Source organism: Podarcis bocagei (genome assembly GCF_964188305.1).
Source record: "Podarcis bocagei genome assembly, chromosome: Z".
Classification (NCBI taxonomy): Eukaryota; Metazoa; Chordata; class Lepidosauria; order Squamata; family Lacertidae; genus Podarcis; species Podarcis bocagei.
In genome coordinates, this window is record NC_138140.1 from 2,649,947 (window position 1) to 2,671,294 (window position 21,348).

At 48.6% G+C, this 21,348-nt stretch overlaps 1 protein-coding gene and 1 long non-coding RNA gene across 9 annotated transcripts in view; one reads left to right on the forward strand and one right to left on the reverse strand.

The window, feature by feature from the left end:
- Nucleotides 1-21,348, forward strand: part of LOC308579117 — a 522,075-nt gene that overhangs the window by 421,791 nt on the left and 78,936 nt on the right. The gene's annotated exons all lie outside the window — the stretch shown is intronic.
- The window catches only part of DAB2IP (DAB2 interacting protein), a 319,383-nt gene that overhangs the window by 226,562 nt on the left and 71,473 nt on the right, over nucleotides 1-21,348 (reverse strand). Inside the window, exon 1 of one of the 8 annotated variants that reach the window (XM_081179665.1) lies at nucleotides 3,106-3,511. The exons of the other annotated variants lie outside the window; for them this stretch is intronic. The gene's annotated coding sequence lies outside the window, so the exon portion shown is untranslated. Of the gene's footprint in view, nucleotides 1-3,105; nucleotides 3,512-21,348 lie in introns of those variants that run through there. 8 annotated transcript variants of the gene reach the window in all.

Genomic DNA, 21,348 nt, shown 5'->3' on the forward strand with positions numbered 1-21,348 from the left:
CACGAGGGATTATAGCCCTCATGCCCGAAGGTTTTCTCTCCTTCTAACCCACAGAATGGCCACAACTGGGCAAAGAAAACAGGAAACCAGGCTGCCAAAAGCACAGGGCAAAAGAAGACACACAAAAAAGAATTTGCCACCCAGAATTTGGCCCCTGCCAGTTGCTTTTGAACAACCCCCTCATCCTAGTTTCTGAGCAAGCTACTGTCCTAAGCAACATCCACCAATGTATTATTTACTGGCATTTTTACTTGTGTTTCCATCAAGTTACAGCAATGCCATGGTCTAATGACCAGCTGGGTCTAATGCAGAGCACCCATGGTCAAAACCTTGCTCTTTAAGGAAGCCTTTCGGGTTCGCCAAGCCTGTGCCCATCTCTCAATATGCAGCTTTCCAGGGCTGCTTGGGGGATTTGGTCAAAGCAAATTCTTATGAGAACTGATCTGAATCTGAATGAGAACTGAACACAAAGATCACGATGCATTCTCTCTTGGTTTTATCACTTTCCTGAATTTTGAGGTGCAGTTGTCAGTTTAAAGGCTACCAAACTGCATCTTAAAGAACTATATTTTAAGATATAATATAAGAGCCCAAGGAGAACCTGCTGGATCAAGTCCATACCCAGATGCTTGTGGGGAACCAGCAAACAGGACCTGAGTGCAAGAGCCTTCTTCTCCCCTGCTGTGGTTTCCAGCAACTGATGTTCAGAAGTACAGTGGTACCTCAAGTTAAGAACTTAATTCGTTCTGAAGGTCCATTCTTAACCTGAAAGTATTCTTAACCTGAAGCACCACTTTAGCTAATGGGGCCTCCTGCTGCCACTATGCGATTTCTGCTCTCAAGCAAAGTTCTTAACCTGAGGTACTATTTCTGGGTTAGCAGAGTCTGTAACCCGAAGCGTCTGTAACCTGAAGCACCTGTACAGGTAGCACTGTACAGGTGCCTCTGATCATGGAGGCAGAGCACAGCCCTTATGGCTAGCAGCCATTGATATCCCTCCTCCATGAATATTTCCCAATCCTCTTTTAAAGCCCTCCAAGTTGATGACCATCACTACCTCCTGCAGGAAGAAGAAGAGTTTGGATTTGATATCCTGCTTTATCACTACCCGAAGGAGTCTCAAAGCGGCTAACATTCTCCTTTCCCTTCCTCCCCCACAACAAACACTCTGTGAGGTGAGTGGGGCTGAGAGACTTCAGAGAAGTGTGACTGGCCCAAGGTCACCCAGCAGCTGCATGTGGAGGAGCGGGGAAGCGAACCCGGTTCACCAGATTACGAGTCCACCGCTCTTAACCACTACACCACACTAGCTCTCACACTGGTTCCACAGCATGCAATGTCTCAAGAAAATCCTTTCAATTATCTGTCCTAAATGTCACGTATTCTAGTGTTAAGAGAGAGGGGGAGAGGGATAGAAACTCTATGACGTGCATAATTAAAAAACAAACAAACTTCTATCATGTTGCCTCTTACTCGCCTCTTCTCTAAGCTAAAAAAGTCCCAAATGCTACATTCATTCCCCCCACCCACCCACCCACTTGATCATTTTAGCTGCCCCTTTCTGAATCTTTCTGAGCTCTACAATTTAGAAATATGTTCAGAATGTGTTTAGAAATGTGCATTTAGGGAGAAATTATGCGTTGAAACACTAATTTAATATGGAGGTTTCATGTGAATTATTATTTATTGTCATGATTATTTGCAGGGTGGTGCAGTAATGAGACAGAACAGACACATGCAAAAGCAATGTGAGCCAGATATATATTGTTCATCCCTCATTATTTTCCCTCACTCCTTTTTCTGAGTATTATTGATTTGGGAGTTCTGTTGAAATGATTATATATATATTTGCCCTGCATTAGTATGTTTTCTCACCCTCAGTTTGATTCTTATTGTGTTTGATCATTTTACAGTCAGCCACCTTGTTTTTATATTTCTTTATTTAAAACAAGTACCTATCACTATGGGACACAGGTGGCACTGTGGGTTAAACCACAGAACCTAGGACTTGCCGATCAGAAGGTCGGCGGTTCGAATCCCCGCGACAGGGTGAGCTCCCGTTGCTCAGTCCCTGCTCCTGCCCACCTAGCAGTTCGAAAGCACGTCAAAGTGCAAGTAGATAAATAGGTACCGCTCCGGCGGGAAGGTAAATGGCATTTCCGTGCGCTGCTCTGGTTCGCCAGAAGCGGCTTAGTCATGCTGGCCACATGACCCGGAAGCTGTATGCCGGCTCCCTCGGCCAATAAAGCGAGATGAGCGCTGCAACCCCAGAGTCGGTCACGACTGGACCTAATGGTCAGGGGTACCTTTACCTTTACCTTTACCTATCACTATTTTCAAAAAATCAATAATTTCTGTACGTTTAACAAACATTCAAAGAAACAAAGTCCAAACAAGCATCTATAAGGAAAGCGGGATATAGCACTTAAATAAAACAATAAAGGAAAAGAAAGATTATTCAAGGTACTGATTATGTTTCTTGCTTGCCTATTTGCCTATTGGTCTGCACCACAGCAACTCTGGAAACAGAGAAAATGGGAGAAGTTGGGCCAATCAGGGTAGATCAGAGGTGACATGAGGTCACAGGCTAAGATTTGACCAGAACTGGAAAAGCTTGCAGGTATGACCAGCTTCCAGCCAATCAGAAGGCCAAGCCGGGAAGGCCAATCAGGGATGGCATTGTCCTTCAAAATGGCAGAGATGGGGCAGGCTGACAGGCCTGCAGACTTGACAAAATCAAGTTCTAATTCATTCAGATATGAGCCGGCATCAGCTGTGCTGCTCCTCTAGCTGAAAATTCAGGTCAACAACCATCCCAGGCAGCTCAGGTAGAAGTGTGCAGCAGCAGCACCAATAGCCGAAAGAGGAAAGAAAAGAAAAGGGGGAGGGAGAGGGAGAGGGAGAGGGAGAGGGAAAGGCCTGGCATGGGGGGGTCTGTGGGAGCCAGCTGGAGCTGGTTAGCAAAAGCAGTGGAGGAATCTCCTACAGGCACCTCGGCAGGAAACTTAAGCCAGGGACGGGGAGCAGGAGGAGGAGGCTGGGTTGCACAGAGTCTACATCTGCAAAAGTTAAAGCCTGACCAAACATTCCTGAGAGACAACTCACCTAAGAGGAGAAGCAGCGGTGACCATCAGAGACCCCCATGCCATGGCAACCTGGACAGCTATGAAGCCGAGCAGTGGGAGGGGGTGACTTCATCGGGCGCTGGAATGGAATTTGGTACCTGGCGCTGGAATGCCGTTTGAGCCAGGAAAGGTGGAAAGCCATCCAGGGTAGGCAGCAAAGGGGCTGCCGCTACTCTCCTTGCTGTAAGGGGGAGCACAGCCCAGAAGCAGCCTCCAGGCAGAGAGGCTCCCCAAGTGAATCTGGCTGCCGTCAGTTCAGGTGGAAGTCAGGGAGTGACTGAGGAAGGTCTGGCAAGGCTAGAAAGACCTGTCTGCATGCCAAGCCAGGAGAACAGCAAGGGAGCACAGAACTTTGCAGATGAACCTCATTTCTCCTCAAAAGTGAACACGGCCAATGAAAGACCGGTTCCCTCATCACCTGACACTCCAGTGCTGTGCAGCCCATTGGCAGGGAGATTTTGACACCTCCTGGTTCTCCGAAAGGGGTGGTGTTTTTCTGCAGAGTGAGGTGGAACTGGATTTACCTGTCCCTTCCCTGCTTTGCATCTGCCAAAGAACTCTCATTATCTTAATGAGCTCAGGTGTTTCCCATCCAGCTATCATCTAAGCAGCTTTAATTGCAGTTTTATCCAGAGCAAACCGCAAGAAAGGGAGAAGGAAGTTCGCAAACTAGCGATGGGCCCCTTGCAAGGAATCTGCGTTCTCTGGCTGTACGTTATGTTTGAAAACCGAGCTCTGAGGAGGAGGCGGGGAAGGAGCCCACAGATATTCCTCTCCTCATTCTCCTGCCTCCTCCCACTGTCAAATTTTAGACTGTAGGCCTCTTGGAGCTGGGACCTGACTTTATATGTTCATATAACTACAAAGCACCTTGTCCATTGCTGGGGGCTAAGAGTGGACTAAGAATTAGAGGAGAAGGAAAGCACACAGTGGCTTCTGTCATGGACCAGGGAATGCCAGGAGACTGCACCCATTGCCTCTGAGGGAAAGCAAGAGAATCCCCACCTGGCCCAATACATCAGAAGCTGCAGGGAGCTCCTTGCCAGAAAGGCACTTGGCATCAACTGCCAACTGTCCTGGGGCTGCAGAAGTAAAGGACATAAGAACATATGAAGATCCTACTAGATCAGGCCAACGACCTATGTGGTCCAGCAACCTGTCCTCTTGGTTTTTTCGCCTACCTCATAGCAACTCATCACAACTTTCTGGTATTGGCGGTTAGGCATTGGAATATGTGTACTGTGTTGGAGAATTGGGTATGGCCATCATCTACCCCTCCTCTTTTGGGTATTCCGTTACAGGAACCTGGTGGTCATGGATCCTGTCCGATGCCCTGCTGGTGGCTAGAAGAAGAAGAAGAGTTTGGATTTCATATCACGCCTTTCATTCCCTTTAAGGAGTCAGAAAGCGGCTCAAAGCAGCTAACATTCTCCTTTCCCTTCCTCCGCCACAACAAACACTCTGTGAGGTGAGTGGGGCTGAGAGACTTCAGAAAAGTGTGACTGGCCCAAGGTCACCCAGCAGCTGCATGTGGAGGAGCGGAGACGTGAACCCAGTTCCCCAGATTACAAGACTACCGCTCTTAACCACTACACCACACTGGCTCTCGAGCCATGGCACGACCCCCAGTGACGTCATGGGGAAGCTTCCAGTTGTATTTGCATCAACAAGCTCCTCGCACTGGTTGTCAACCCTGAAATGACTCCCTGCTGAGTCAGGTGGAGTCATGTATTGCTGTTTTATCCAATGCCTAAGCCAATACTACTCACATGCTATAACCAATAAAGTTGTGGTTTGTCCATTAACCAAAAATAATGTGTCTTTGTGTCTTATTATAATCCCATGCGGGTGGCGGGTCCTCCACTCACAACCTGTTCTCATGGTGGCCAAGCAGATTCTCCAATGGGAAACCCACAAGCAGGACCTGAACACAAGAGCCCTTTTCTCCCCTCCTGTAGTTTCTAGCAACTAGTATTCAGAAGCATTTCCTGCCTTCGACTATGGAAGCAGAGCAGAGCTAGTAGGCACCAAAAGCCTTGTCCTCCATGGATATGTCCAATCCTATATTTATAAGCATGAAATCCATGTTGGTGACCATCACTGCCGTCTATGGGAGCGAGTTTGCTGTGCTGCATGAAGGAACACTTTTTTTTGGTAATCCATCCTGAATCTTATGAGAGAGGGAGAAAAGCTGTCCTCTGTCCACTTTTTCCATAGATGCATCATTTTCTAAACTTCTGTCATGCCACCTCTTTCTCAGGAAATTCTCCACGCTAAAAAGTCCCAAACATTGTAGCCTTTCTTCAGCGGGGTCACACCATTAGGATCTCATCCATTGGCCAGAGGAAAACAGAGCTATTCAAGCCAGGAAACCAGCACTGGAAGATCTGCCTGCCCCCACCGGGGCATCGATGGCCCCTTGCAGATCCCCACTTGCTTCTAGCCATGAAGTCCAATTCTCTCCCTTTCCCCTCCACTCTCTTTTCCTTGAGTGAGGTCAACCTCTCCTTCTCCCTCTATCTGGGAGCCGCTTTGGAAGACCACAAACTGTCTGAAAAGTGGGATAAAAATATAGCAAACAAGGGAAGAAAACTTCTTCTTTGGCAATCACTTGTAGCCGGGTAAGATTGTTTTCTATAAACACAGTTTTAACAATGAGTCTGTAAGTGACTGTGGAGGCCAATTCTGGATCCACACGTCCTTCCACAGTGGGGACACTGGTTTCCAGGCAGGAGCTGATCACGGTGTGGATTTGCCCTGCATGCCTTCCTCTTAGCATGTTTTCCCCTTGCGTCCTGAGTTCGAGTGTCTTCAGAGCCCATGACACCTTTGGTAAAGGCTGCTCTCCAATAGTGGAGGAAGGGGGTGGGGGGTTGGTACGGGCACTATGGGCAGCAGAGCACCCTAGGGCAGCCCAGCCACCACCTTCCTCTCAACCGCGGCTGCTCTGTAGAGGGCTCAGCGCTGCCAGAAAACGTTAGATGCTTCACTCACAGGAGGGTGCATTTACTTGGACGGCGTGCCCTGCCCACTTGGATGCTCAGCCCCTTTCGTGTGGGTGTGCGTGTACCCCCCCTTCCACCCCAAGTGCCAGCGGGGGTTGCTATGCCGGTGGAAGGCAGAGAAGGATACACCTGCAGTTCTTGCCATCCAAATATCTTCTAGGGATTGCAGAAGTTCCCAATTGCCCAGTCTTGGGTTTGAAAGTGGAACCAAAACATTTAAGAATTTCCCATTATTCCAGTTTGTATTTCAGAGTTCTGCACAGAGTGCAGGACATACGATACGATAATCTTTATTGTCATTGTCCCATACAGAACAATGAAATTGAAAATTCTACACCAGACATTCAAAAACCAACAAGCCTGCTATCCCAGCCTGGTTAGCCCCCTAAAAACTCTGATACCCCATAATTAAATATAATATGCTCCCACAGAGACTACCTTACACTGCGTTTAAAACCAAAATCACATTTGGATAGAAACTGTTTCTCAGGCGGCTAGTCCTAGTCTTTATTACCCTGTACCTTCTTCCAGAAGGCAGAAGCTGAAAGAGATCATTTCCAGGGTGTGCACTATCCTGTGCTATCTCTGCAGCTTTCTTATGACACCTGGAAGCGTAGATTTGATCTAAGGTGGGAAGAGTGCACCCAATTATTCTCTCCACAGTCTTTACAACCCTGGACAGCATTGTTTTTCCCCTGGCCGTGCAGCTCCCAAGCCACACACACAGACCACAAGTCAAGACACTCTCCACAGTACAATGGTAAAATGCCATCAACAGGTCCTTTGAGAGATTGTTTTTCTGGAGGATTCTCAGAAAATATAACCACTGTCTTCTAAACAGGGTAGGCCATCTCTCAACTCCATCAGGGCCGTCTTACCCATAGAGGCTAGTGGCGTGGGGCACCAGGGCGTCAAGTTCTGGAGGGCGCCAGGGAAGAAGCAGTGTTTGGGTGTGGCACCTCCTGGCATCAGCTCACCGCCCTCGCCCACCACCGCTATGCCCCACAGAAGCAGCGCTGCACCTAGAGCCTCCGTCTCCCATGGCCACTGTGGCACGAAGCAGCCAGCTGAGCTGGGAGGCACCGTGTACAGCCTCCACCTCTTCCCCGCTGGAGGAGCCGCCCTCCAGGCGCTGCCCGCCTCCTCCAGCCCCTCCGGCAGTACCGCCCTCCCTAAAAAAAGTCTGGGAAATGGGGTGGGGGTGCATTGGAGGGAGCTTTGCACCACGGCGCCAGATATGCTTAAGACGGCCCAGCAGGACATGTGCGGTTTGCCAGAGATCTGAATCTCCCCGACACCTCTTGCATTACAGTCACATTCACCCCGTCTCACTAGTGTGCATTGATCTAAGCAAACAACAAAAACCCCTGCAAGAAGCTATTTTTTTATGTGACAGAATCAAGACCCCTTTTCTGCAGTTTTATTGCAGACTGATGAAAAACAAATCCACCAAAAAGCAAGCTTATTATTTGTTTGCTGCATTTACACACAGTTTTTCTTCAAGGAGCTCACGGTGGAATATATGGTTCTCCCTACAACAACCCCATGAGGTAGGCAAGGCCGAGAGGCAATGACTGGGCCAGGGTCACACCCAGTAAGCTTCATGGCAAAGTGGGGATTTGAACCCTGGTCTCCCAGGTCCTTGTTTAGCACTCTAGCCACAACCCCACACTGGCTGTCTCTTGGTGTGACTGTACATATGGTACATATGACTGTATTGATTGTATTAGGTTCTTTCTGTGCAGTGTCTGAACAATAGTCCAAAGAGGAAGAAAAACATCCTGCAAAAAAGGGACTGGAAAAAGGGGAGTGCCACAGGGTTCTTCAACATCTTTATAAATGCCTTGGATGAAGGAATTGAGGGGGTGCTCCTCAAATTTGCAGATGACACCAAATTGGGAGGGGTAGCTCAACATCAAGGGGCCTGGCCCCTGCCAGCAAATATTGAGGGGTCCGAAGACCCCTCCACCCTGGTATACCTGCTCTAGGTCATGGATTTCTTCACAAGTGTACACATCCTTTACACATAATGATGCTCCCCCTTCCTTTCTGTTTGTTTTTTTCCTTTTGAACATTTTATACCCTTTAATTCCTACTTTCCAGTCATGGGTCTCATCCCATGATGTTTCAGTAATGCCCACCAGGTCATATTTGCTATCCTGTATTAAAAGCTCCAATTTGTCTTGCTTGGTTCCCATACTCTGTGTATTTGTGTAGAGACACAAATTAGAAGTGCAACAGGAATGACGGGGACGCAAATTCATGGTGCAACAGGAAACACAAGGGGGGTTGCAAATCAGTGGCAGAACAGGAAATATAGGGGGACGCAAATCAGTGGTGCAACAGGAAACGGGGGACGCAAATTCGTGTTTGTCCCTTTTCTCTTGAACGGGTCATACCCCTCAATTCCTACATTCCAGTCATGGGTCTCATCCCACAATATTTCAGTAATGCCTACCAGGCACCGGCGGGGAGGGGGTACCATCACGGCTACCCCTGGATACGCGTCGTGCACCTCCCCACCATGCCGGGCATCACGCCCCCATGGGTAGCGCACCACGCCCCCAGGATGCACACCACGCTCCCATGGGCTGCATGCCACGCCCCCAGGATGCACACCATATCCCCACAGGTGACATGCCATGCCCCCAGGATGCGCACCAGCCACGCCCCCATGTACTCTCCGCCCCTGGTGCTGGAGCATGCAGCTTCGCCACTGCTACCAGGTCATATTTGCCATCCTGAATTAAAAGCTGCAGTTGGTCTGGCTTGGTTCCCATACTCTGTGCATTTGTGCAGAGACAACTGAAACCACGAGTCCTTCCCTCCAGCTGCTTCCTTCTTGTACTTTTTTGCCCTTTAGCAGGTTTCTGGAACATCACCTCAGTTTGCTGAGCATCAATGTAGCTATTATCCCCAGTTCCATGTGTTCTTCTGTCGTCTGTAATGTTGTCTCCTTCCCCCTAAAGTTCTAGTTTAAAGCTCTCCTGACCACCTTCATGAGACTCTTAGCAAACACATTATTGCCAACCGCTGTGAGGGCCAGCCCATCTCTTGCCAAAAGTCCTTCCTCAAGGAAGCGGGGGCCATGATCGAAGAAATGAAACGCTTCCTGACAACACTACCTGCGAAGCCAGTGGTTTTCCTCCAGGATTTCCCTCTCTCTTCTTGGGCCATGACCTTCAACAGGAAGGAGTGATAAAAAGACCACCTGTGCCCCAAGGCTCTTCAGCTCCGTGCCCAGAGTCTCATAGTCCCTTGCTATACGTTAAAGGCTGTGTGTGGCAGTATCATTTGTATCCACATGAGTCTGAAGGAAGCGAGAGTGCTCAGTGGGCTTGATAACACTTGGCAACTTCTCCGCCACATCGTCAATTTTTGCACCTGGAAGACAGCACACCTCCCGGGACATCCTGTTTCCCCTGCACGCTGCTGCCTCTGTTCCCCTCAGTTGGGAGACACCTGCCACCTCCTCATGTCTCTTCCTCCTCTGGGGAGGACAGGAATCGTTCTATGTGCTGTGCCTTCCAAAGCCTGCTTGGAGCGCTCTAAGGTCTGCACCTGCTGCTCTTGAGTCTTCCCCTCTTGTCTTTGTTGTTGTTGTTTAGTCGTTTAGTTGTGTCCGACTCTTCGTGACCCCATGGACCAGAGCATGCCAGGCACTCCTGTCTTCCACTGCCTCCCACAGTTTGGTCAGACTCATGTTTGTAGCTTCGAGAACAATCTCTTTTATATGCCTGTTTCTTGGCAGGGTTACTGGAGTGGCTTGCCGGTTCCTGCTCCAGGTGGGTCACGTTTGGTCAAAACTCTCCACTATGACCTGTCCATCTTGGATGGCCCTGCACAGCATAGCTCATAGCTTTTCTGAGTTATTCAAGCCCCTTCGCCACGGCAAGGCAGTGATCCATGAAGGGGCCCCTCTTGTCTACTGGAGCTTATTTTGATATCGTGGGGGTAAGTTACATAGGCAGGAACCTTATGGCTCGAGTATTTCCTTCTCATTCCTTGTTGAAAGGATAAAATGGGGAGGAGGAGAAGTATCTATGCCACCCTGAGCACCTTGGAGGAAAGGCGGGATATAAATGGAAAAAAGAAGCAAATAGGTACAAGAAGGACACTGACAAACTGGAACGTGTCCAGAGGAGGGCAACCAAAATGGTCAAAGGCCTGGAAACGATGCCTTATGAGGAACGGTTAAGGGAGCTGGGCATGTTTAGCCTGGAGAAGAGGAGGTTAAGGGGTGATATGATAGCCATGTTCAAATATATAAAAGGATGTCACATAGAGGAGGGAGGAAGGTTGTTTTCTGCTGCTCCAGAGAAGCAGACACGGAGCAATAGATCCAAACTACAAGAAAGAAGATTCCACCTAAACATTAGGAAGAACTTCCTGACAGTAAGAGCTGTTCGACAGTGGAATTTGCTGCCAAGGAGTGTGGTGGAGTCTCCTCCTTTGGAGGTCTTTAAGCAGAGGCTTGACAATCATATGTCAGGAGTGCTCTGATGGTGTTTCCTGCTTGGCAGGGGGTTGGACTCGATGGCCCTTGTGGTCTCTTCCAACTCTATGATTCTATGATTCTAGGTAATAAAACCAAGTAACCACACTCAGTCTTGTGGACGGCAGAATTTACACTCAACTTAGGTTAAAAGCAGCACACTGAGGACTAGCACAAACAATTCTGGATTGGGAGAAAACCTGAATTTTTGCGCTACAGATTCTTGTTATTCAGTTTCTATCCTGCTCTTCCTCTTGCAGTGTACGCAGTGTGTAACTGTATCTGGAATGTTTTAACCAGTGCTAAGAAAAGAGGTGCCGGAACTCACCATGAACACCTCCCTTGTTCTCTTATAATAGCAATGGTACCCACTGGAACTTTGTTCTGGTAAGTTCCAGCTGAAATAAAGCCCTGGTTTTAACTATTTTTGGAATGGTGGGTTTTCAAAAACCATTTTCCTGTGGGTGTGTCTGCTGCCATGCGCTCTTTAGGGCAGATGGTGGGGGATATAAATCCAATAAATTAATATATGTACCCTTCCTCTCTTTTTCTTTTCATCAAAGGTCAAGCTCCAACAGCACAGAGAAGGCTTTCCTTTTATGTCCAGCATCACATTTAAACCAGGCTCCGTACACGATCCCTTAGACGACTCAACAGCCCTGCTCTCCTCTTTTGCCTCCGGCACCCATATTTTGCTCATCAGATTTGTGTTTCTTGGTTGCCATCTCATCAGCATCCTTTGAGGAAGGCAGAGCTGAGCCCGCACAGCTCCAAGTGAAATTAAGCAATTGCATCGCTAGAGGGCACTAACGCTTCTTCAGCAACTCATTCAAGAAGGAACGGGGGGGGGGGGGGAGAGAACACCTGTGCTAGGGCTAAGATGTAGGCCCGGGGTGTGTGATCTACAGACACAGGAACACACAGGCACACCCAGAGTGAAATTTCACTAGCATTATAGGCACTCATTTTGCTATCTCCCATAACAATCCCCACCCAAGAAGGAACTTTCAAAATTTGTCCATCATTCTGCTTTAGTTGAAAGTTGGTGGCAACTTCAGTACTAATGGGATGACTAACGAGGCATCAGCCAATCAATCTCTTCATTATGGTCAATGGTCAGTGTTCAAGCAATGTCAAGAGACAAGGAGGAAGCTACCCAGTGCAGCATCCCGAAAAGAAAAGAAAATAGTAAGCTTGCAATCCTGAGGAATGTTTGAAAATGTGTAAGAAACGCTTGCCGAAATCTGGGAAGCCAGGATAGCTCATATCCTGTGTAGAAGAGGGGATTTTAGTAGATGCAGGTTCTCTTATTCCCTGTGTGGGGATCTACACATGCTGATATCCCCTCTTTTCTACGCAAGAGTCAACTCATCCCATATGTGGACTTCCTACAATAGTTTTTCAAATCAAATCCGGACTTATGACGCTGCCTTATATGAGGTCTGGCTATTTGTCTATCTAAGCCAGTATTATCTTGTCTACTCTGACTGTCAGTAGGGCTTCAGGCCTACTACCTGATTTTATTTTATTTTTAAGAAAAACCTGAGGATGTCGGGGACTGAACTTGGGACATTCTATGTTCAAAGCTAATGCTCCTTCCCTGAGTTTGGTTGCTCCACATCGCCACCAGCCCATTTGGGCTCTGCCCCTCCAGACATTACACCATCCCCCCCAAAAGAAACCGCTCAGTAATATTGACCCCCCTCCCAGACTTTTACCACCCCCAAATGTCAAGTCTTAATGGTATGGTCTGTTATGTAAATGAACATGAGCCACAATTGCACCAGCGACCTCATTCATCTTGCTAATGAAGCACCATCAGCAGAACATCTGTTTCCCCCTTGCAACAGGCGGGAAAATGTTTTCAAAAAGAGCTGCTTCTATTTTTTAAGGGAGTTTCTTCTTGCTCTACAATTATGTGATTCTAATTCTCTCAATGAGCAACACTTCTACTAGCTGTTATTTATCTATCTGCTGCCCTGTGTGAACTCCCTGAACTGTCATCGCCATCAGGCTTGACAGCAAGAAACCAGCCTGGTAATTAAACTGCTCAAAGGGTCTTGTTTGGCTCTTGTTGCTACAAAGTCGGCAGACCCCTCCCCGTAAACCATTTCCATTGATTATCTGCTCCTAGAGGGCTGCCATTTTATTCCCAGAGCAGAGGCTTACTGTTCCCATTGTGCAACCTAGTGATAGAACATGGTCATCAGGACTAGCAGGGCAAATGCAGAGAGGATTCCACATGGGTGTAGGGGAGGGCAGGCCTTTTGTTTGGGGGGACAGGTCTTTTGTTAGGGGGGCAGAACCTCAGTTTGCTATATATTTTAATTTATTTTAATTTATTTAGGGTGCCAGCTGCCCCTCCTTGGCTACACCCATGGGTCCTGGTAGGATTTGCACCCTGGGGGTACTCCAGTATCAGAACCCAAGAAATCCACACACACAACACAGTGATTAGTATGATGGAAGATTATAGAGGTCTTGTCCTGTACTGAAATTATATCCTCAGATTCAGAAATATTAGCCTCTGATCTCAGATAGTTGCAGGTTGTGTGGTGTTGTGGCGGCACTTTGGACATGGTCAGAGGCACTGCAACGTTCTCAGCCATCGCTTCAGTGGTGGCTGGTGCCTATTGGGACAGGTAGGGTGAAAGGCAATAACCAGCAGCAGGTGGCAGCAGAGCCAATGAATGGCGGAATTCAGTAATTCTGGTTTTGTACCCAATCTTCCTCATCTACAAGTGCAAAACTGAGATGGAAGAGGAGGAGGAAACTGGAAGACAAGGCCACCTGCTGGACAGGATGCAGGTAAGTTGGACGGTAGGCTGGTAGGGGCTGACTAAGGGCAGAATGGGGTTGGCGGGGGCAAGGCCCCAGTCATCCTCATGGACCAGCCTGCATTGGTGGTGAAACCTGAACTCAAACAGGGCTCTTGCTTTTAGCTCTCCAGGGGGTCCTTTTCCACACAGTTATCTCAGACTGAAGGACAGCTTTAAAAGGGGGGCCACTGCCATCATCCATGAATGAGCGTCTCCACCCCCATCGTTCTGCCCGGACACTGAAGTCCAGCTCCGAGGGCCTTCTGGTGGTTCCCTCCCTGCGAGAAGTGAGGTTACAGGGAACCAGGCAGAGGGCCTTCTCGGTGGTGGCACCCACCCTGTGGAACGCCCTCCCTTCAGATGTGAAGGAAATAAGTAGCTATCTTATCTTTAAAAGACAGCCCTGTTTAGGGAAGTTTTTAATATTTAATGCTGTATTGTTTTTAACACTTGATTGGGAGCCGCCCAGAGTGGCTGGGGAAACTCAGCCAGATGGGCGGGGTACAAATCATAAATTATTATTACTATTATATAAAATGCCAAAAAGGAGGGAGCTACATGGGCCTCCGAAGGAAATCTATAGAACTGTAGAGTTGGAAAGGGCTTCAAGGATCTTGTAGTCGAACCCCTTGCAATCAAGAGAATCTCTGAGAGAGGAACATCCAACCTCTGCTTAAAAACCTCCAGTGAAGGTCCAACACCTTCTGAGTTAGTCCATTCCACAATTGAACAGTTCTTACCCTTAGAAATGTTTAGTTGGAAACTCCTTTCTTGTAATTTGAATCTATTGGCTTGGGTCGTCCCTTCCAGAGCAGGAGAAAACTAGCTTGCATCATCTTCCATGTGAAGGTCGTTTGGGTATATCCTGTCTCCTCTCAGTCTTCACTTCTCCAAGCTAAACATACCCAGCTCCTTCAGCCACTCCTCATAAGGCCTGGTTTCCAGACCTGTCGCCCTCCTCTGCACACTTCCCAGCGTGTCAACATCCTTCTAAAATGGTGGTGTCCAGAACTGAAGAACAGCTTTAAAAGAGAGGCTTCCACTTCCTTCCCCTTCCTTCCCCTATATGGCAGGAGGGGGGGAACTGGTTCCTGAGGCTGCGCCACTCTCGGCTCAGTGCTTGCCCCATTTTTTTACATTGGGGGCCTTGACCCCTCCCCCAAAAGGGTTGGGTCCCCTGGAGTTGGCACTCCTGAACAGGACTATTACTGTACTTCCCTTGACCTGGACTCTACCCATGCCCCCCTTGGTCATTTCTGATATTTTTGTGTTTTGTTTGCAGGTGGCGCTGTGGGTTAAACCACAGAGCCTAGGACTTGCCGATCAGAAGGTCGGTGGTTCGAATCCCCGTGATGGGGTGAGCTCCCGTTGCTCAGTCCCTGCTCCTGCCAACCTAGCAGTCCGAAAGCACGTCAAAGTGCAAGTAGATAAATAGGTACCGCTCTGGCGGGAAGGTAAACGACGTTTCCGTGTGCTGCTCTGGTTCACCAGAAGTGGCTTAGTCATGCTGGTCACATGACCCGGAAGCTGTACGCCGGCTCCCTCGGTCAGTAAAGAGAGATGAGCGCCGCAACCCCAGAGTCGGCCACAACTGGACCTAATGGTCAGGGGTCCCCTTTACCCTTTACCTATGTTGTTGTTTAGTCGTTTAGTTGTGTCCGACTCTTCGTGACCCCATGGACCAGAGCACACCAGGCACTCCTGTCTTCCACTGCTTCCCGCAGTTTGGTCAAACTCATGCTGGTAGCTTCGGGAACACTGTCCCACCGTCTCGTCCTCTGTCATCCCCTTCTCCTTGTGCCCTCCATCTTTCCCAACATCAGGGTCTTTTCCAGGGAGTCTTCTCTTCTCATGAGGTGGCCAAAGTATTGGAGCCTCAGCTTCAGGATCTGTCCTTCCAGTGAGCCCTCAGGGCTGATTTCCTTCAGAGTGGAGAGGTTTGATCTTCTTGCAGTCCATGGGACTCTCAAGAGTCTCCTCCAGCACCATAATTCAAAAGCATCCATTCTTCGGCGACCAGCCTTCTTTATGGTCCAGCTCTCACTTCCACACATCACTACTGGGGAAACCATAGCTTTAACTATACGGACCTTTGTCGGCAAGGTGGTGTCTCTATGCATTACAGTGGGTTGGATTTGATAACCAACTCTACAATTCTGTGATGGAATAAAAGAAAACTAAACAGCAGAAAGGCCGCTTGCTGGTTTCCACGAGCTTTGAGAGGATGCACCTGCCCCCACTGGGAGGCGGCAGAGACACAGTTCCAAGCCGTGCACCAGCCTCTTGGAGAATGACAAATGGGTCTAATTTTAAACCTCCCCAGAGCTGCCTCCCTCTTTGTCAGAGAGCCACGTGGCAGGGAGTAGATGAAGCTGGCTCTTCTCTTCCACTCCATCATCCTGTTCAACTGAGGTGCAGGAGAGCTATCTCTTTGTCTGCTCCGCCCCCCACTACCCTCTGAAACCAAGCTCAATTTTTTATCTCACTCTGATGTATTTTCTTAATTCATCTTTCAACTTTGCCCCTGAGAGGCAGAAAGAGGAAGAAGAAGAAGAAGAAGGGCGTAGGCATGGGCTGTCGACGAGCGGTGAATTTGTTCACCCAGCGCTGCATCAAGATAAATATCATACTCATTTTATTGGTGGAGTTTAATAAATAAGTCATTTTGGGAAGAAAAGAAACTCTGGGGGGGTTTTGTATATTCAGGAGGAGGAAGAAAGAGAGAGAGAGAGAGAGAAAGCATGTCTGTTTACAGCAAAGTCACCACAAAATAGGTTTTGAGTGGGAGGGCTTCTCATACCAGCATTATTATTATTTTTTGAAAGAAAAAAAAAGGTTTATATATATTCTCCTTTCAAACATAATATTCAGTTACACTATAACAGGGTGAAAAATCTTCACAATCTTTCTGCCTGTTTTGCCTCTTCCCTGCTCCATCAAACCAGTGCCTCCCTAGAAGACCTACATTTTGCTGCTTTCAACCTCACTTATCTAAAGGACGGGTGGGAAGCCCCAGGGCTGCGGAACAAAGATAGCCCCCCAGGCATGTCCATGTGGCCTGCAGATCTCTTGCTAGGCCTCACACCCCACTCTGGCCGTCGCCCTCACTGGTGGGTATGCCTAGAGCAGGGGTCAGCAAACTTTTTCAGCAGAGGGCCAGTCCACTGTCCCTCAGACTTTTTGGGGGGGGGCAGACTCTATTTTTGGAGGCGTGCGGAAGGAAGCAATTCCTATGCCCCACAAATAACCCAGAGAGGTTTTTAAATAAAAGGACACATTCTCCTCATGTTAAAACATGCTGATTCTTGGACCATCTGCGGGCTGGATTTAGAAGGCGATGGGGCCAGATCCGGCCCCCAGGCCTTAGTTTGCCTACTCATGGCCTAGAGCAGCCTTTCTCAAACTGTGGGTCCCCAGATGTTGTTGAACTACAACTCCCATCACCCCTAGCTAGCAAGGCCAGAGCTCAGGGATGATGGGAGTTGTAGTCCAACAACATCTGGGGACCCACAGCTTGAGAACTGCTGGCCTAGAGGATCAGGGAGAGTGTCTGCTTGGCAGGCAGAATGTCCGAGGTTCAGTCTCTGGTGGCATATCAGGTTAACAACGATATGAGGTAGCAGGCATCCCTTCTCTGCCTGGGACTGCCCCAGATTGCTAGTAAGGTAAAGGTAAAGGGACCCCTGACCATTAGGTCCAGTCGTGGCTGACTCTGGGGTTGCGGTGCTCATCTCGCTTTACTTGTCAAGGGAGCCGGAGTACAGCTTCCGGGTCATGTGGCCAGCATCACTAAGCCGCTTCTGGCAAACCAGAGCAGCGCATGGAAATGCCATTTACCTTCCCGCTGGAGTGGTACCTATTTATCTACTTGCACTTTGATGTGCTTTTGAACTGCTAGGTTGGCAGGAGCAGGGACCGAGCAACGGGAGCTCACCCCGTCGCGGGGATTCGAACCGCCGACCTTCTGATCGGCAAGTCCTAGGCTCCGTGGTTTTAGGGAAGCAGCTTACTCTGCTTCCCTAAAAAGGAGATAAAAGGAGATAGCAGGTGAAGAGCAATTCTGAGAGTGAGATGAAAGCCAGAGGGAAGGCAGAAGCAGGCTAGGGCATTTGTAGATAATTACAGGATTGGGAGTACAAGTTTGCATATGCTAACTGCATATGTATAGATGCCTCTGGGCAAATTAAGGTGGCAGGTATTTTTTGTGGGGGGGCTGGGGGTTGGAGTGTCTCACCAGCAGTGCCCTTCACTGTGCCCCGCTGCCCTGCAAAACACAAGTGGAAATACGTTCTTTGACATTGAAAAAGTGGGTAGTGGAAGGAGCAGGAGAGGAAGGGACCTGGTGCAAAAGGCGCGGGTCACCTGCTAGTGGTGCCTCTCAGGCAGAGTGGCTGGAAGCAGTGTGGATAGGACTATGGAAAAGCCTTTGGGGGTGGAGCTGAGAAGAACCAGTTGGGAGAGGCAGGGGAGCAGAGCCACCCATGTTGGGTGCTTCACTGCACCAGCTCAAGTGCAAGTGTGGTGTTATGGTTAGTGTTGGACTGAGACCTGGGAAACCAGGGTTTGAATCCCTGCTCAGCTCACTGGGTGAGACACAGGGCCAACCATGCCTGGCCTACCTCAAAGGAGGGGGGGAAAAAACCATGTATGCCAGCCTGAGATCTTTGGTGGTATATAGATAAAATGAATGAATGAATGAATGAATATAGGCTAGTCTGTGCACGCATCGGATGTTGAAGTCATCAGCATTGCTCATGCAAGCTCTAATAATAATAATAATAATAAAGCCAAGCTTTCGTCTCACCCAAGAAGCCACAGGCCACCTCCATGGCGTGCACTTAAGTGTTACACTGCCACTTTAAACAGTGAGGGCTTCCCCCAGAGAATTCTGGGAGTTGTAGTTTGATAAGGGTGCTGAGTGTTGTTAGGAGCCCCTCCCTTCCCCTCTCAGAGCTACGATTTCCAGTGTTCCTTGTGAAGAGGAGTTGATTGTTAAACCACTCTGGGAGGAGAATGAAGGGGGTGTCTCAGCACCCTTATTAAACTACAGCTCCCAGAATTCTTTGGGGGAAGCTACAAGTGTATTAAGTGGCATCATGGCTCTTTAAATGTATGGTGTGAACGTGGCCACAAATCCTCCCAGTGGAACCAGTTCCGCACCTTCAGTTGCCCCACATCAAGGAACCCCAGAGTAATCAAGCCACATCTATACACATGGAGAAAGGCAGCCAGAGTTCATCCACAGGAAGGGGAAGGCTATGAAATAAATTCAGGAAAGGGCAGTGTCCGCTCACAGAAGGGGAGGCTGGAGCAAGGCAGAGCAAGAGCCCGGTTGAGCTCAGGAGGCTGCTTGCTTTTCTGCAGCCATTTATTTTATTTATTCCTTTTATGTAAGGGATTGTATATAATGCCCCTCATAAGGCATGCCAGAGCGGTTTGCTGCATAGAGTTCAACGAAAATAAAAACAATTGGAATCCATCAGCACACTGCACAATTAAAATAGCAGTTGAAAAGAAAAGAAAAACCACTAAGTGGAAACTTTCAGTGTTTAAAGATAGCATCCATCCACTACTTCAAATACAAATCACTGACATGCATAAGAGAAGGTGTGTGTCCTAAACTGATCCCTAAAAGATAACAAAGCAGGTGCCAGGTGTGCCACAATTTGATGCGGCCACAGATGAGAGCTCAGTTGTTGTATGATCTCTGCAATCACTCTGAGCCTCAGTGGAAGGTCTTGGCCTCTGTGTGTGTTGAAAGAGAAGATGTTCCTAAAGGGAATTTGAAGGTCTAAGACAGCATCTTGAGTTGGGCTTATAAGCACACTGTGGAACCAGAGTAGATCCTTTGCAGACTGGTAAAATATGTTGCCAATGAACTACAGTAATTGCATCCTCTGAACAACTTTCAAGGGCAGCCCCTAGTTTGATGCAGGGCAGTAGCCTAGATGGCATGTTTCCAGCGTGTGACTCAGCATTTCTGGACTATCCTTGTCCAGAAGAGGCTGCAGCTGGTGAAGGCACCTATGCAGATAGAAAGCACTCTGCACTACTGGGGAGTCAGGCGTCTCAAGTGATAAAGCCAGATCAAGCAGTATTCCCAAACACTGAACTTTCCAAGGGAGTGCAACCCTATCCAAACAGATTTAATCCTGCCCCTCCTTCCTGGATAAGGGGACCACCCATCACAGCACCTCCATTTCACCAGGAGTGAGTTTCAGTTTATTGGCCCTCATCCAGCCCATTAGTAAGCTCAGACAACAAGCCAGCTCTTCACGGGAATGCAAAATAGCACAGGGGACAAGATGGAAGGCAGTGGAACCCGGTCACACAAATGCCAAACCATGCAGACAGGAGTGGAACCACTACTGTACCCCAAATCCTGAGTGACACAACCGCCCTCAGAGACCACCCTGGTCAAAGGTTTCAGAAGTTTCCAGAAGAACCAAAAGGTCCATGCTCCCATCTCTCTCCTGAAAAAGACCATCCCATGCCAGAATTGGGTCTGAAAGCCAACTTAAATGGGTCACTAGATTTAGTGGCTTAATAATGATTGCCACAGACTCTCCAAGTGTCCCTACTTTCCAGGGACGTCCCTGATTTAGAGAAGCAGTCTGATTTGATCCCGGAATGTCCCGCTTTCCCCTAGGAAGTCCCTATTTTCATTTGAGAAATATTGGAGGGTATTGAGTCATCCGACCCCCAAGCTGTCTGAAGGCAACCCTGTATAGGGAAGGGGTTTTTTTAAGGTTTAATGTTTTATTATGTTTTTTTATATATTTTGGAAGCTGCACAGAGGGGCTAGGACAACCCAGTAAGAAGTGTGGGGCATAAATAGTAAGGAATGGAACGTCCCTATTTTCATCTGAGAAATGTTGGTGGGCATGTGGGGATGAGTGGTTGGGTGGGTCCTAAACTGGGGCTCAGCGTAACCACCACAAGCAATACCATCGGAGCAGAATTTTAGAGCAGGAATCTTGAGCCCCTCAATGCAGAATGAGCAGGGGGGTGGCACCCCATAAGCTCCAGGGCTGTCTCACACACATTACTACCTAAAGAATGCCCCATTGGACCAGGAATTGCAGAATCTAAAATCCCCACTAACTATACCACTGCCCAGTAGCTTGGCACTCATCCTCCTGCTGCCCCAGTGTTGAGTTCTCATTTCTAACCCTAGCAGACTGAGCTCCAGACTTCAAGGGCTACACTGGGCCCCCCTCAGAATTCCATCAGCTGACCCCCACCCAAGGGCCAATCCCAGCACTCCAGGCCTTAGAAAAGTGGAGTCTGGTTGCCTTGCCCTCTCTGAGAAACTCAGGCCACACTCAAACCATGCATTTAAAGCAGGGGCAAAACTAGGCTTCGTTTCACTCGGATCAAAGGCAGTTTGCCTCTCCCATGTGCAGTTGTGTAGACACAGAGAGAGAGAGAGGCTGGGAGCCTCAATGGCGTGCTTCTGGCCCATGCTGAGGTCCGGTGTCCATTACGTCAGTCTCCAAACTCTGCCCTTGAAATGCCTCCAGGGCCCATTCCTCATTCTCCTGGGAAAATGCCCCTCCATCTATAGAGGGGAGACAGTCCATAATGAGGACAAGGAGGTGAGCTGGAGACCCTTAACTTATCTAGGTTTGTTCCTCTGCCCTGTATGATGAAATGGTGAAGGTTTATCTACAATTGGAAAGATGGAACGGCTGGAGGGGGAAAAGAGAAAAACCAGGTTAGCTCCAGAACTGTTCGCTGGGGTTGCCATGGATACCGTTTAATCATCGGGGATGAAGGCTACTGGTTGCCATGGCAACCCACAGGCCCAGAGAGCATCCCGATGCAATAATGCCATCGGTCGGGCTACAGTAACCTTCATATACTCAAGAACAAGGCTGAGCCTGAACTATGACACCCTGAGG